Genomic DNA, 13,048 nt, shown 5'->3' on the forward strand with positions numbered 1-13,048 from the left:
TAAAGGCAGCACAGGATGGCAAGGAAACACATGGTATGGGCACCTAGTCCAAGCTGAGCTATCCATAAAAGATTCTCAGAGAAAGGGGAAGCTGTTTGATACATAAAATAGGCGTAGGAGGGAGGCTAAAATAAGAGAGCTAACAAGGAGGCTTGGGGCAAAAACTTTCAGGCAGAGGGATCAGCAGGTATAAGGCCCCAGAGCAAACAGGGAACAATAGAAGTTTTAACTATAGTCATGCTTTGTTTAACAGCAGGGATTACTTCCACAAAAAAATGAGTCGCTAGATTATTTCATCATTGCTAACATCATAGTGTGTACTTACACAAACCTGGGTGGTATATAGCCTGTTACATACCTAGGCTATATGGTACAATCTACTGCTCCTAGGCTACTGACCTGTACAGTATGTTACTGTACTGAATAGTACAGGCAACTGTAATACAATGGTAAGTATTTGTATATCTAAACATAACTAAAAACAGAAAAAGTACAGTAAAAATACACTACAGAAGACAATTTTTTAAAAAGACGCACCTGTATAGGGCACTTACCATAAATGGAAATGGCAGGATTGGAAGTTGCTCTGTATGAGTCAGTGTGTGAGTGGTGAGTGAATGTGAAGGCCTAGAACATTACTGGACACTCTGTATACTTTATAAACGCTGTACACTTCAGCCAAATTTATTTTTAAAATTTCTTTCTTCAGTACTAAATTAACCTCAGCTGACTGTAACTTTTTCACTTTGTAAACATTTTAATTTTTTAACTCTGACTCTTTTGTTATAACACTTGGCTTAAAACACAAACATATGGCACAGCTGTCCAAAATCACTTTCTTCCTTTATATTCTTATTCTATAAGGTTTTTCTCTTTATAAAACATATTTTTCCTTTCTAAAGATTTTTATTAAAAACTAAGGCAAAAACACACACAACAGCCCAGGCCTATATAAGGTCAAGATCATTAATATCACTATCTTCCACCTCCACATCTTGTCCCACTGAAAGATTTTCAGAGATAGTTACATGCATGGAGATTCCATGTCCTATAATAACGCCTTTTTCTGGAATACCTCCTGAAGGAATTGCCGGAGGCAACTTTACATTTAACACTTTTTTTTTTATAAGTAGAAGAAGTACACTCTAAAATTACAATAAAAAGTATAAACCAGTAACATAGTTGTTTATGTATATTATCAATTATTAGGTGCTGTACCTAATTGCATATGTTAGACTTTTATGCAACTGGCATCACGGTAGGTTTATTCACACCAACATCACCACAAACATGTTAGTGATGTCTTGTACTATGACATGACAATGATGATGTCATTAGACAACAGGAATTTGTCAACTCCATTACAACATTACATTACAACATTATGGGTCCACCTTCGTATACGTGGGCCATAATTGACCAAAATGTCATTAATGCTACATATAAGTGTACTGGATAAAGTATGGGAAGTTGGGTCACAGTTGATAAAGGATTAGGCAGGAGGCAATCATGTGGAAACTTAAAAACTGAGATATAGAATTATATGTTATCCATGGGATAAAAAATTTAAGTTACCTTGACTAGGTTCTCAGGTCAGCATTCTTACAAGGCTTGTACCAATTTTGTTACTATAACCCATAAAAAGATGGTGTTTCACATGGGACTATGTCCTGTAGAGTTTTAAAAGCCAAGTAATGGATCTTTATCCTGCAGGCAATGAAGGGGAGAAAATCATTAAATATTTGTTAAAAGAAATGTAACATTATAATGATGTTTTAATGCATATATTCAATAGCAATGCTAAAAAATAATGGCAGGAAAAAAGCAGAGAAAATAGAAAAAAAATTACATGATGAAAAGAATGTCAATTAAGTGGTATAGCAATTGATACAATGTAAATTGAGTGCACTTTGAGGGCAGTAGCCCCGTAAAGATTGGTAACTGCTATGGTCTGAATGTTTGTTTCCCTCCAAAATTCATGCTGAAATTTAATCCTCAGTGTGAAGGTATTAAGAGGTGAGGCCTTTAGGAGGTTATCAGGTCATGAGGTCTCTGCTTTCGGGAATGGGATTAGTACTTTCATAAAAGGTCTTGAGGGCCAGGCACAGTGGCTCTTACCTGTAATCCCAGCACTTTGGGAAGCCGAGGTGGGAGGATAATGAGGTCAAGGGATCGAGACCATCCTGGTCAACATGGTGAAATCCCGTCTCTACTAAAATACAAAAAATTATCCAGGTGTAGTGGCACATGTCTGTCGTCCCAGCTACTCAGGAGGCTGAGGCAGGAGAATTGCTTGAACCTGGGATGTGGAGGTTGCAGTGAGCCGAGATCACGCCACTGCACTCCAGCCTGGAGACAGAGCAAGACTCTGTCAAAAAAAAAAAAAAAAAAAAAAATGCCTTGACGGAGCCTGTTTGGCTCCTTTTTGCCTTTCCACCATGGTAGGACACAGTACTTGTCTCTTCTTCTGTGTGAGAATGCAGTAAGAAAGTGCCATCTTGGAAGCAGAGAGTAGTTCTCACCAGACATTGAATCTGTTGGCGCCTTGCTCTTGGACTTCCCAGTGTTCAGAACTGTAAGAAATAAATGTCTGTTATTTATTAATTATCCAGTCTAAGGTTTTCTATTATGACAGCCCAAACTGACTAAGACAATAGTGTACTTCTGAAATTCCCTTTCTCTAATTCCAATTAAACCTACAACATAATCATTTTTGACCATTTAAGATAGATTAAGTTTAATAATTTTGACTTTGTCACATCTGTCTAGCAATTATGGAGAACAATGTGTACAAAATCCATAATTTGATATTGTATAAAATTAGTCAAATATATAAAGGTAATTGCAATTTTGAAATACATAGATTCTTTAGAGAAGATGATTAATTATAACGTATAAGTAGGCAAATTTAAAGAGCACCTGCTGGAATACAAAATCTTATCTCTAGTCAATATTAGCCATTTTAATTAACTTAACTCTGTTCTTCCTTTGGCAAAAGAATGCCTGGTTGCAGCTCCATGAAAAACAGCACAGATTTGTTGCCACTCACGTTTCTTACTCTAACTCTTCCTTGAAACATTAAGATTGCAGGCATCAACATCATGGGTAAAGGATATTAGCTACTCCAGGTGTGTCAAAAGATGCAAACAGAGCAGATGTTCTATTCTAAGTCCTGTTTTTATTTAAGGCTGGTGGCTTTCACAGGTAAAATTATGGTGGCCTGAGGCTGTTGTATTTTTTTTACTCACCTCATAGTCCAATAAAAGAATTTTTCAGAATTATTCAACTCATTTTTTTTTTTTTTTTGAGATGGAGTCTCACTCTGTCACCAGGCTGGAGTGTCAATCTTGGCTCACTGCAACCTCTGCCTCCCAGGTTCAAGCAATTCTCCTGCCTCAGCCTCCTGAGTAGCTGGGACTACAGGTGTGCACCACCTTACTCCGCTAATTTTTGTATTTTTAGTAGAGATGGGGTTTTACCATGTTGACCAGGATGGTCTTGATCTCTTGACCTCGTGATCTCCCTGCTTCAGCCTCCCAAAGTACTGGGATTATAGGCTATTCAACCCTTTCTTAGTCTTGCCAACTGAACTAACTCCACTAGGTGCCACGTATCAAAAACTGACACTCTAACTTGACATACTATTTGGATAGAAAATGAGTGGAGTAAGGAAGATACTGGCAACATTGTTGGGAAATGATATGAGAAGAAAGGGAACCTATACTGACACTCAAAATTCTTTCTGAGGAAGGGAGGCTGTGACCACTGACATGGTAATTATGTTCTCACTCAGAACCATGTTCATTCTCCAGTCTTCTCCTTCTACCCTCTAAGTCTCACTCTCTCCCTCCCTCCTTTCTTTCACCATTCACTCTCTCTAATACCTGCCTGCTGGTTTTCATACATAGCCGCAGCCCCAAATTTGTGACACAGCATTGCCACTTTCTTGGTGGTGATTCCCACCCACAGCTCTTAGTCATGCTATTCTCTTTCTAACTTGTTTTCTAGTTGAGTATTGCCCTAGGAATTCTTCTTCATGCAAATGTTTAGATTGCTCATTTAATCCATATAGCAGTCTGACAACTCACAGCAGTTTGCAGATTTGGATTCTGAGATTCAAAGTAATTTATAATCCAATGTAGCATGTATCTTGGTGTGTTAAGAAATAATATAACATGGCAAGACCATTTTAAAAGAATCAAATGATAATTTAGGCTTAATAATGTAGACTTTTTTTCTGTCGTCATTGGCATTCCTGACATTTATAGTCTTCTTGCAAAGCATCAAAGAATGCGAGAGTACTTCAGCACTTTGGCCTAAAGATTTATTTGACAAAAACATGTGATTTTAAATTACTGCCATGTTCTCCTCAGATGGGTAGTGTTTGCCTTCTTTGCACTTTGTGTTTAGTGTTTCATTTCGGTACTAAAGTTTCCATGCTTAAATTCATCTCTAGATAAAATGTGTGTGCAGTTGGAGGGGAAACGTTTAAACAATAAGCATTCTAGTAGCTTCATGGTCTGATAGCCATGTGCAGTTGTTTAGATTGCAGGAGGCAGACTCGAGAATCATTTCCCAAACTCAACAGTCTGAGATATTATTTTGTTTACTTAGCTAATGCTGTTATTGATCAACTTCTCTAAACTCAGTGCAAGGTTTTATTTGATATTGGAAAACCTGACCATCAACCACATGAAGTTAAAATCTGCATTCTTGTTAAAGGGAGGACATACACCCTCAGAGTAGCTAGTTAGAGGAAGGGGAATTGAGCAGGGGGAGATCTTTCCTGAAAGTGAGAGGGCTAAATGTATGCCCAAGAACCACAGGAAGAGCTCCAAAATGGTGGCACGGCTCCAAAACACCACAATAGCTATGTGAAGGATTTAATTATAAATTTTTGTTGTTGCTGCCATGAACACTATATTTCCCAAAATATTTTGTATATGTAGACATTTCATGGAATGGCTTTGGTGGATAGCCACATCAGGTGATTGAGCTCCACGTTGAGCGTGAGCACAAAGCCTAAGAAGGAGATACACCAAGAGATGGGCACTATAACGCTGTTCAAGCTTGGCCGGAGGGCAGACACCAGGCCAGAGATTCTTAGAAAATTGCAAAACCCTGGAATTTTTGGAAATTACAAGACCTTGAAATGTTCCCAAAGTCTTAGAAAAGACATTAGGCATCTCATAGAATGGAGGGTAGGGAGTGGGTAAACTGGGCTTATTGTTTTTAATTCTCATTAGGTACAATGACCTCTGTTAATATTTAAGTTATATTCAATTTTTGTATTTATTCCCAATGATGTTTTAGGTTAAAAAATGTACAGACTATCACAGGATGAGTTTTCTCCTTTTTGTTTATTTTTCTGTTCATGTTTACTTGAATCTATCTATGATTGTTTAAAAATGTGTCAGTGCTATTTATTTGAATAGTTCTCCTGGATATTCAAAACTCATCAATCATTCCATTATTCTTATTTTTTTTTTCTGCTCCCCTGCTCCTTCTTTCCACACTACTTGTCTTATCCAAAGCATACGGCTTGGCAGTGCTCTTTACTGAAGTCCCAATTGACAATAAGTACATATAGTTAGCCACTTATTTGCAGATTTAATTCTACTCAGTGGAATTAAAGTCGGTAAATTTCCTTATGTTCAAAATTTAAAAATATATATATTTTTAAGTTCTTTTATATTGTGAGAAGTTATTAGATCACTTTAAACCTGCATATTATAAAATGGCTTAACCATCACAGACAGTATTTCCAGGGCACAGGCAGGATTCCATTAAACCTGTGAACCTAGACAACCTTTAAAAAAATAGATCACACTTTCCCAAAGTGAACCTGACTTTGAATACTGACTTTGACATCAAGTGGACCATAGAAACACAGACCGATGGAGCTAGGAGGAAACTAAGAGATCATGTAATCCAATTTTTAGATAAAGATATTGAGTGGTTAAAACACTTGTCTCAAACTACACAGTTAATTAATGAAATAGTTTAGACCAGAAACTGTGTTCTCTGACTTGCAACAAAGGAAGTGAACAGGGTTTAGTAGAATCACTGGAGTTTTTGGAAGAACTTTATCTATTGTCCTTCTTATTATGATCCTATGATACAAGTTATATTAACCAACAGGCATTAGGTGGGCACTTCTAGTTCAAGTTCCAATAAAAGCACTCTGGTACATTTTAAAAATTATTCCAAAAGAGTTCCCAAAATGAGTAGATTATTTAAACTTGCTTACAACTTCCCATGATTGTTACTTTAAAAGAGAGACTAATACCTTTTGGAAACATTAATTATTGTATATTTAATAAAAATAGTCACATAAACCTACAGTGATAGCTCATGAGATAGCATACACTCAAGCCATATCCTTAGACCATCTTGTTAAATGGGCCCTCCAAGTGAAGGAAAATGTTACTTGCATCTTAAGCAGTGCTGTGACATGTCATTGTTCTTGGAGTAAATTGTTAATCTACAAGATGCTAGCCTACATGAAGCCAATGCAAAGTCAAGTAAACACTTGTTAAGTCCCAAGTTAGTGGGTCTTGTTCCACACAACAGTTTCTGACACAGAGCCCTAGAATGAGAAGAATCTGAGAATGCAGCATGCAAGGATATCATTCATGGAACTGATCATACTGCACTGAACATATTGGAAGCCCTTCATTGATGTAGGTTATGCAAAAGAAGAAAATAAATTATACACACACACACACACACACACACGAAAATTTGTTTGAATAGGCAATTTACCTAAGACCAAAAAGCAGAAAGATCCAATCCTTCCATAGTACTATATAATTTTATTTGTCCTGGTTACTATTTTTCCCACTGTCAGATTCGTTGATCTGTATCATGGGTTCTCTTTGCTTCAGTCCTTTGCTTGTTTTGAGCTGTCTATGGTGCTTACCTCCAACCTTGAAATAAATTTTCTGGACTAATCGAGTCTGTAGTTTCATAATGATGTGGAGTCTCTTGTATAAACCAGGTATTTCTCTTCTATCTTGCCACTATCTCTGTACAGACCTAAAGTTAAATGAGACAATCCTCTCTTCCATTCTCCTCCACAATGCTGTCCCATGTCTCACCCTCCCAAGACTCTTTCTCAGCCCAGTTTCTCTGTCACAGCTTCTGATTAATACATAATCAAACAGAAGTTACTGTCATGAGGAGAAGTGTTTGGTACAGTGAAAGAATATTGAGCTGGGTGTTAGAAAGTCTGGTTTCCAATATGGGTCTAATGCTGAGACATGTGACCTTTACCAAGTCATGTGAAATCTTAGAAATCTGTTTTCTCATTTATGAAAATTAAGATAATGTCATATTCTTTATATTACCCCCAGAAGATGATCACAAGACTTACATGAGATAATAATGCTGAATATCCATGGAACATAATTGTAATAATCCATATTTGAAAGATATTTCATGTTTTAGTCAAAATAATCAATAATTATGCTCTTTCTTGGAGTTTTCTTAATTCTATCAGATGGAAGATGAAGTTTTAATGTAATCTTAGAGCAAACTATTTATTCACCTAGTAAATAAATGAATACTAAAAGAAACATGATGCCCCGAGAACTTAGATGTTTAGAGTTAAACTAAGAAGTTAGACATGTTGGGACTAGGAAACATAATAATTAGAAAATAAGAGAAAATCAGGTATTACACACTGCTTTCTCTTCTTTTCCAGGAAAATGGTGTTTCATCTCTTAGGAAAACAGCCACTGTGTGGGTGTGAGGAGAAGCAGTCTTTTATACTGAAAACAAAAATGAACAAAAATGAAATTGAAAGAGAGGTAAAAAATAGTATCATAGCATTAAGAAGAAACACAGGAAGGAAAGACAGAAGATAAAAAGGAAGGAAAGAGGGAAAGAGGAAGGAAGGAGGGGAGGGAGGAAGAAAGGGAAATGAAAGGGTGAGTGGCACAAAAGAAGAAAAAAAGGAAGAAAAGTGAGAAAAGGTGAAGGAAAAGGAGAAAATGAGGGAAGGAGAAAAAAATAAGCTATGCATTAATAAATTGAGTCACTGGAGTCACTCAACTTTTCTAGACTTGATTTCTTTAACAAATAAAAGGACTTGGACTAGAAGATAGCTAAGATCTTTTCAAAATTTGGAGGAAGTTCTTCCATTCTAATTCTCTTTTTGAACTCCATGGAACCATGAGCTACTCACTTTGTGAAAGCAAAAGCTAGAAAAAACACTGTTATGAAACCTCACTCTGCAATATATTTTGTAACAAAGAAAAGAAATAGACAGTCAATGATACTTCTGCTATACAGTAGGGTTATATACAGAACACTTTTTGACCTTATTAAAAATTATCAAGTCTTTCAACACAAGGCTAATGTGTTGAATGTGGCTGTTGAAGCTGTCTGTTAATCATTAAACTAAATAGAATGCCATTTCATGCCTGACTTCCTTCAGCTATATGAAGGAATATCTATTCATGCTGTGGCATGTTAGAAAAGGTAGTGGGAACTCAAGGAAATAAAAAGTTCCTCTTTGTGATGGTTGACAGTCTCCTCTGATTTAAAATTCTTTTAAAAAGAGCACCGATCCCCGACTCCTGGAAGCAGCACATTTTCACAGATGACGCTGCCTACTTGGGTGATAGCACAATTGTTTGTCTTCCTCACAATAAAAAGAATAGGAATAAAATGAACTGGTAATGCAGATCTTCACAGATAATAAACATAGTGATAATACACTGGCCTTGGGAAGCAGGAAGTTTAATGAACAACTCTTGATTTCACAAGGCCAGTTTGACCCGAAGCAAAACTGAAAATCAGGTAGGACAAAAATTCCCTCTGTCACTCCAAGGTTTCACTTTTAATCTTTCTTTCCTCAACTTTTCCTCCCCTTTACTCCTTTTTGTTTCTTAGAATCCGATAGTATCTTACCCTGGTTTCTTCTGTCTTACTCTGATTTCTTTTATCATGAAGTTCATAACTCATTAAGACTGAAGTATTAAGAACATACTATGTGGTCTCTCCTGAGATTATCTGATTGCTAAACAGAATACCAGCAAGAGCAATGGGGTAAATGCAACACGACATAATAAATGTACATAGGACTAGAATCCAGGAGTTCTGCCGTAGCTTCGTGGACAGGTAGCTGTATGGCCCTGGCCAATTCACTCCTCTGAGCCGTAGTTTTTTTCAAATGAAATATCATCTAGAATACTTTATAATTCAGAAATCAGTCCTTTAGGGTAGAGTTTCAGGACTCAATGGAAGAACACATTTGAAAACATTTGGAAAAACATTTGGAAAAACTTGAGCAAGTCTCATTTCATTTCTACCATCATGACACAGGCCTTTATATTCTCTCACAGATGAGGTGGGTTGAGTGAAAGCAAATATAAGCATTATCACTTACTTGCAAATATAGGATAATCCTTTTTACAACATCAACCTAAAGGTGACTCATGACTTAGCAACATCGCTACGTGGTTGATGCATGGGCCACCTTCATCTCCCTCAGGAACAACTGGTATCACTGACTGAAAATAATGAAAGTGCCCACTCTTCTTTAATTTTCTCTTGGCAGTGCCAGTAAATCACTTTAAGCATGATTCCTGCTGAGCTCATCTGCACCTGACAAAGTAATGGGACAATATAATACAGTGAGTCCATTGTTGGTGTCCTACAAATTAAACAAAATATGATAAGTTTATTTTACAAGTTCATTTAAATAAGGCCAATGAACTCCTCTTTATCTCTTGAGAGAGGCCAATCTCAGGATAAATGGCTGGCAGGAGTAAGAGAGCACTCCCAGCGAGTATCTCAGCAATTGGAATAGTCAGATTATTGCATGAGAGGGGATAGTCTGTGAGAAAAGATGAAGCTACATAGGGAAAACAGTGCACAGTGACACAGAAAAAGACTTTTTCCACTGCCAAAGGGAATTTAATCCCAAGGCTGTGGCTGATATTTGAGAAGACATAGGGGACTTTTATACTTGAAACTCCTTAATATTCAGTGACCTTTAGAAGCAGATCTGACAACTAGTGCCCATGAGCAGGGCTGATACTGTTGGTTGTACAGTGTATGCATGGTACACAGGTACTCAGTCCAGGAGGAGGTAGATAAGACTTTAAATCTAGTCAATACTGTACTCACCAAGCTCTGCATCTCGGTATAAGGTTGTATCTGCCCTGGGGATGGAGGATCATGTACCTCTCTAATTGCACAAAGATGCCCTGTAAGTTAACGGGAGCCCTGCCCCTCAGAATCACTCAGGAAGCTTGTTTGTCAGGTAGACTGGTTTATTCTGTGTCTATCTTAGACACCTACAGGAGTCCTCTGCTTATCCATGGTTTTTGTTCCCACGGTTTCAGTTACCTGTGGTCAGCTGCAGTTTATATATATTAATGAAAAATTCCATAAACACTTCCTAAGTGTTGAATTGTGGATCATTTCGAGTAGTGTGATGAAATCACACAATGTCCTTCTCCTTTCCACTCCATCCTGCCCGAGATGAGGATTGTCTTTGTCCAGCATGTCCATGCTGTCTATGTATCTGCCTATTAGCCACTTAGTAGCTGTCTCATTTATCAGATTAACAGTGCAGGTATATCAGTGTTTGTATTTAAGTAACCCTCATTTTACTTAATGATGGCTCCAAAGCACAAGAGTAGTGATGCTAGCAATTCAGATCTGCCAAAGAGAAGTTGCTAAGTGCTTTCTTTACATGAAAAGGTGAAAGTTCTCAACTTAATAAGGAAAGAATAAACATAAATGCTGAGGTTGCTAAGATCCACATAAGAACAAATCTACTATCCATGAAATTGTGAAGAAACGAAAAAGAAGTTAATGCATAGTACATGTTGTCTCAGTACTATTCATAGTTTCATGCATCCACTGAGGGTCTTAGAATGTACTACCTGTGGACAAGGGGAAACCTTGTTCACAGGGAGTACTCTAGCTTAGACCTACTGAGTTAGACTCTTCAGAAATGTAGTCCATGTGATTATTATTTGAAGAGCTATGCAAATTACCCCAAGAGGTGGCCAATTTTGTCAACTACTGACTCACAGCATCAACCGATATATTTTCTCAACACTGCTATTTCCCTAATACACAGTCATAAAGGTAAATAATCTCTCTCCATCTCTATCTGTATCCCTATTATCTCTATATCCATCTACCTTCTACTTCCAAGAACCCAGGACATTACTATCTGCCAAGACACAAAATTAGGTTAGTCTAGAAAATATATTCCTTTGTTGAGAATAATAAAAGTATCCGGATTGTTTTTCTCTTCATAGCTCTTCTACCTTCTCCTCATACTTCTTTCAGAGTGGTGCAATAGTACTAGAGCTGCATTCTCTTTGAGAGGCACATCGTACCATAATGGGCTTAGCATGAGAGAAGAACCTAGGGAAAAACCATCATGGCTGGATGCTTTATTCTGTCTCTCATCCTGACGTTAAAGAAACAAGTAGAAGAAGTTCCTGAAGTTTTAGCTCTTCAAAGAGATCCTCAAGACAGGAAAGTCCCAAAGGAATGCAGAACATTGCTGGAATAAAAAATTGTGCATCTACAGGTAATAAGTCCTCAGGAAACCAATTATGCCAACAGGAGACTATAGTGAACAGATCTGATTGAGTCTGCAAAATGAAAGTCTAATGATCTTGTAAATCCTTACTTAATATACTTCTTGTTTCCAAATACTCACCAGCACAATTCCCCATGTCAAAAACTTCCTATGGATCAGTATAGAGTTAAATAAATCATTGTAGATCTTTGTGCTTTTCAAAATTTCTGGACACAAATGGTCACACTATTAAAATATTTATATACTTTTAAAAATGTCAAATAACTCAACATGAATCATTTCATTGTTCTCTTTGGCTTCATCTATCATGTCCATATAGAGGATTCCCCAACATTTCATCTTAGATTTCCCTCTCTCATGGATTACAGTCTTATATGCCTTCTTACAGAAGAAGTGTACATTCTTATCTATGTGTCTCGAACTCAGCATATATAAAAGCTGAATTCATCATCTTCACTCTCAAAATATTTCCAAGATCATATTCTCTAGCTGTGAGACAACATGTTTTCTTGTTAGTCCTCCCAAAATCCCAGTTAAATTTTACTGTTTTTTCTCTTTATCCTTTCTACATCTAATCAGGACTCAAGACATGTGCTCCATCATGGTATTTCCTAAATCCATTTCTTTACTTCAATTCTCAGTACAAGTGCCTCTATCCAATTTTTGATAACCTCAAGCTCAGACTTTGGTAACTATTCCTAATATGTTTTCTTGTTTTCAGACTCTCAATGATCTAATGTATTTCAGACAGCAATAGGTAATTAGTATTATTAAAGCAGACCCTTCTACTGTAACAAACAACAATTATTGGAAACTTTCGAAGTTCTCTATGAAGTTGATTCTAAAGGAGTTGGAACTACCTTTCCAACTTTACCCTACACAAAATTTTTCACATTACTTAAAATTTTCCAAACATGAGTAACATTTTTCTACCACTACTCTTTCATTGCTTTCACTCATTGACCCGCCCTTTCCATATCTCTATTCTCTATTGAAGTCCTTTTTATCTTTTAATACCAAACTTCATCCTTTCTCTACTGTACTTTTCTTCATAGTCTCAACCAGAATGGGCCTTCTCTGGCCTCCGTACTTGGTTCTTATCTTATCAATTGCATGTATGCATTGCTTTGAAATGCAGATATTTACGTATATTACATCTTTCTTACAGGGTTTTTCAGATCAGCATAAATGGCATTTCCCAAAAAGTAGAACTAACTAGAAATAGAATTGGCCCCTAAAGGAGGAAAGGAGTTACTGATCACTGGAGTTATTCACAAACAGAAGCAGAGGCTATAAGTGCTTATGATACAAATATTAATGAGGCCATTTAAGAATCATATAATGGTGAGACTAGATTATCTACAATAAAAGACATTACACATTGACGTTAAAGGTATATTTTGCTGACTATAAGAAGTAAAAAGAGTTCATGTATTTTAAAATGTATACTGAATATCAATCACACATAAGAGA

At 36.8% G+C, this 13,048-nt stretch overlaps 1 long non-coding RNA gene across 1 annotated transcript in view; it reads right to left on the reverse strand.

The window, feature by feature from the left end:
- LOC111539591 overlaps window positions 1–13,048 on the reverse strand; it is a 329,705-nt gene that overhangs the window by 12,712 nt on the left and 303,945 nt on the right. The window contains exon 5 of the long non-coding RNA XR_002730729.1: window positions 2,523–2,573. This is a non-coding gene — a long non-coding RNA (uncharacterized LOC111539591). The remainder of the gene's footprint in view (window positions 1–2,522; window positions 2,574–13,048) is intronic.

The sequence above is a fragment of the Piliocolobus tephrosceles genome, chromosome 18 (assembly GCF_002776525.5).
Source record: "Piliocolobus tephrosceles isolate RC106 chromosome 18, ASM277652v3, whole genome shotgun sequence".
Classification (NCBI taxonomy): domain Eukaryota; kingdom Metazoa; phylum Chordata; class Mammalia; order Primates; family Cercopithecidae; genus Piliocolobus; species Piliocolobus tephrosceles.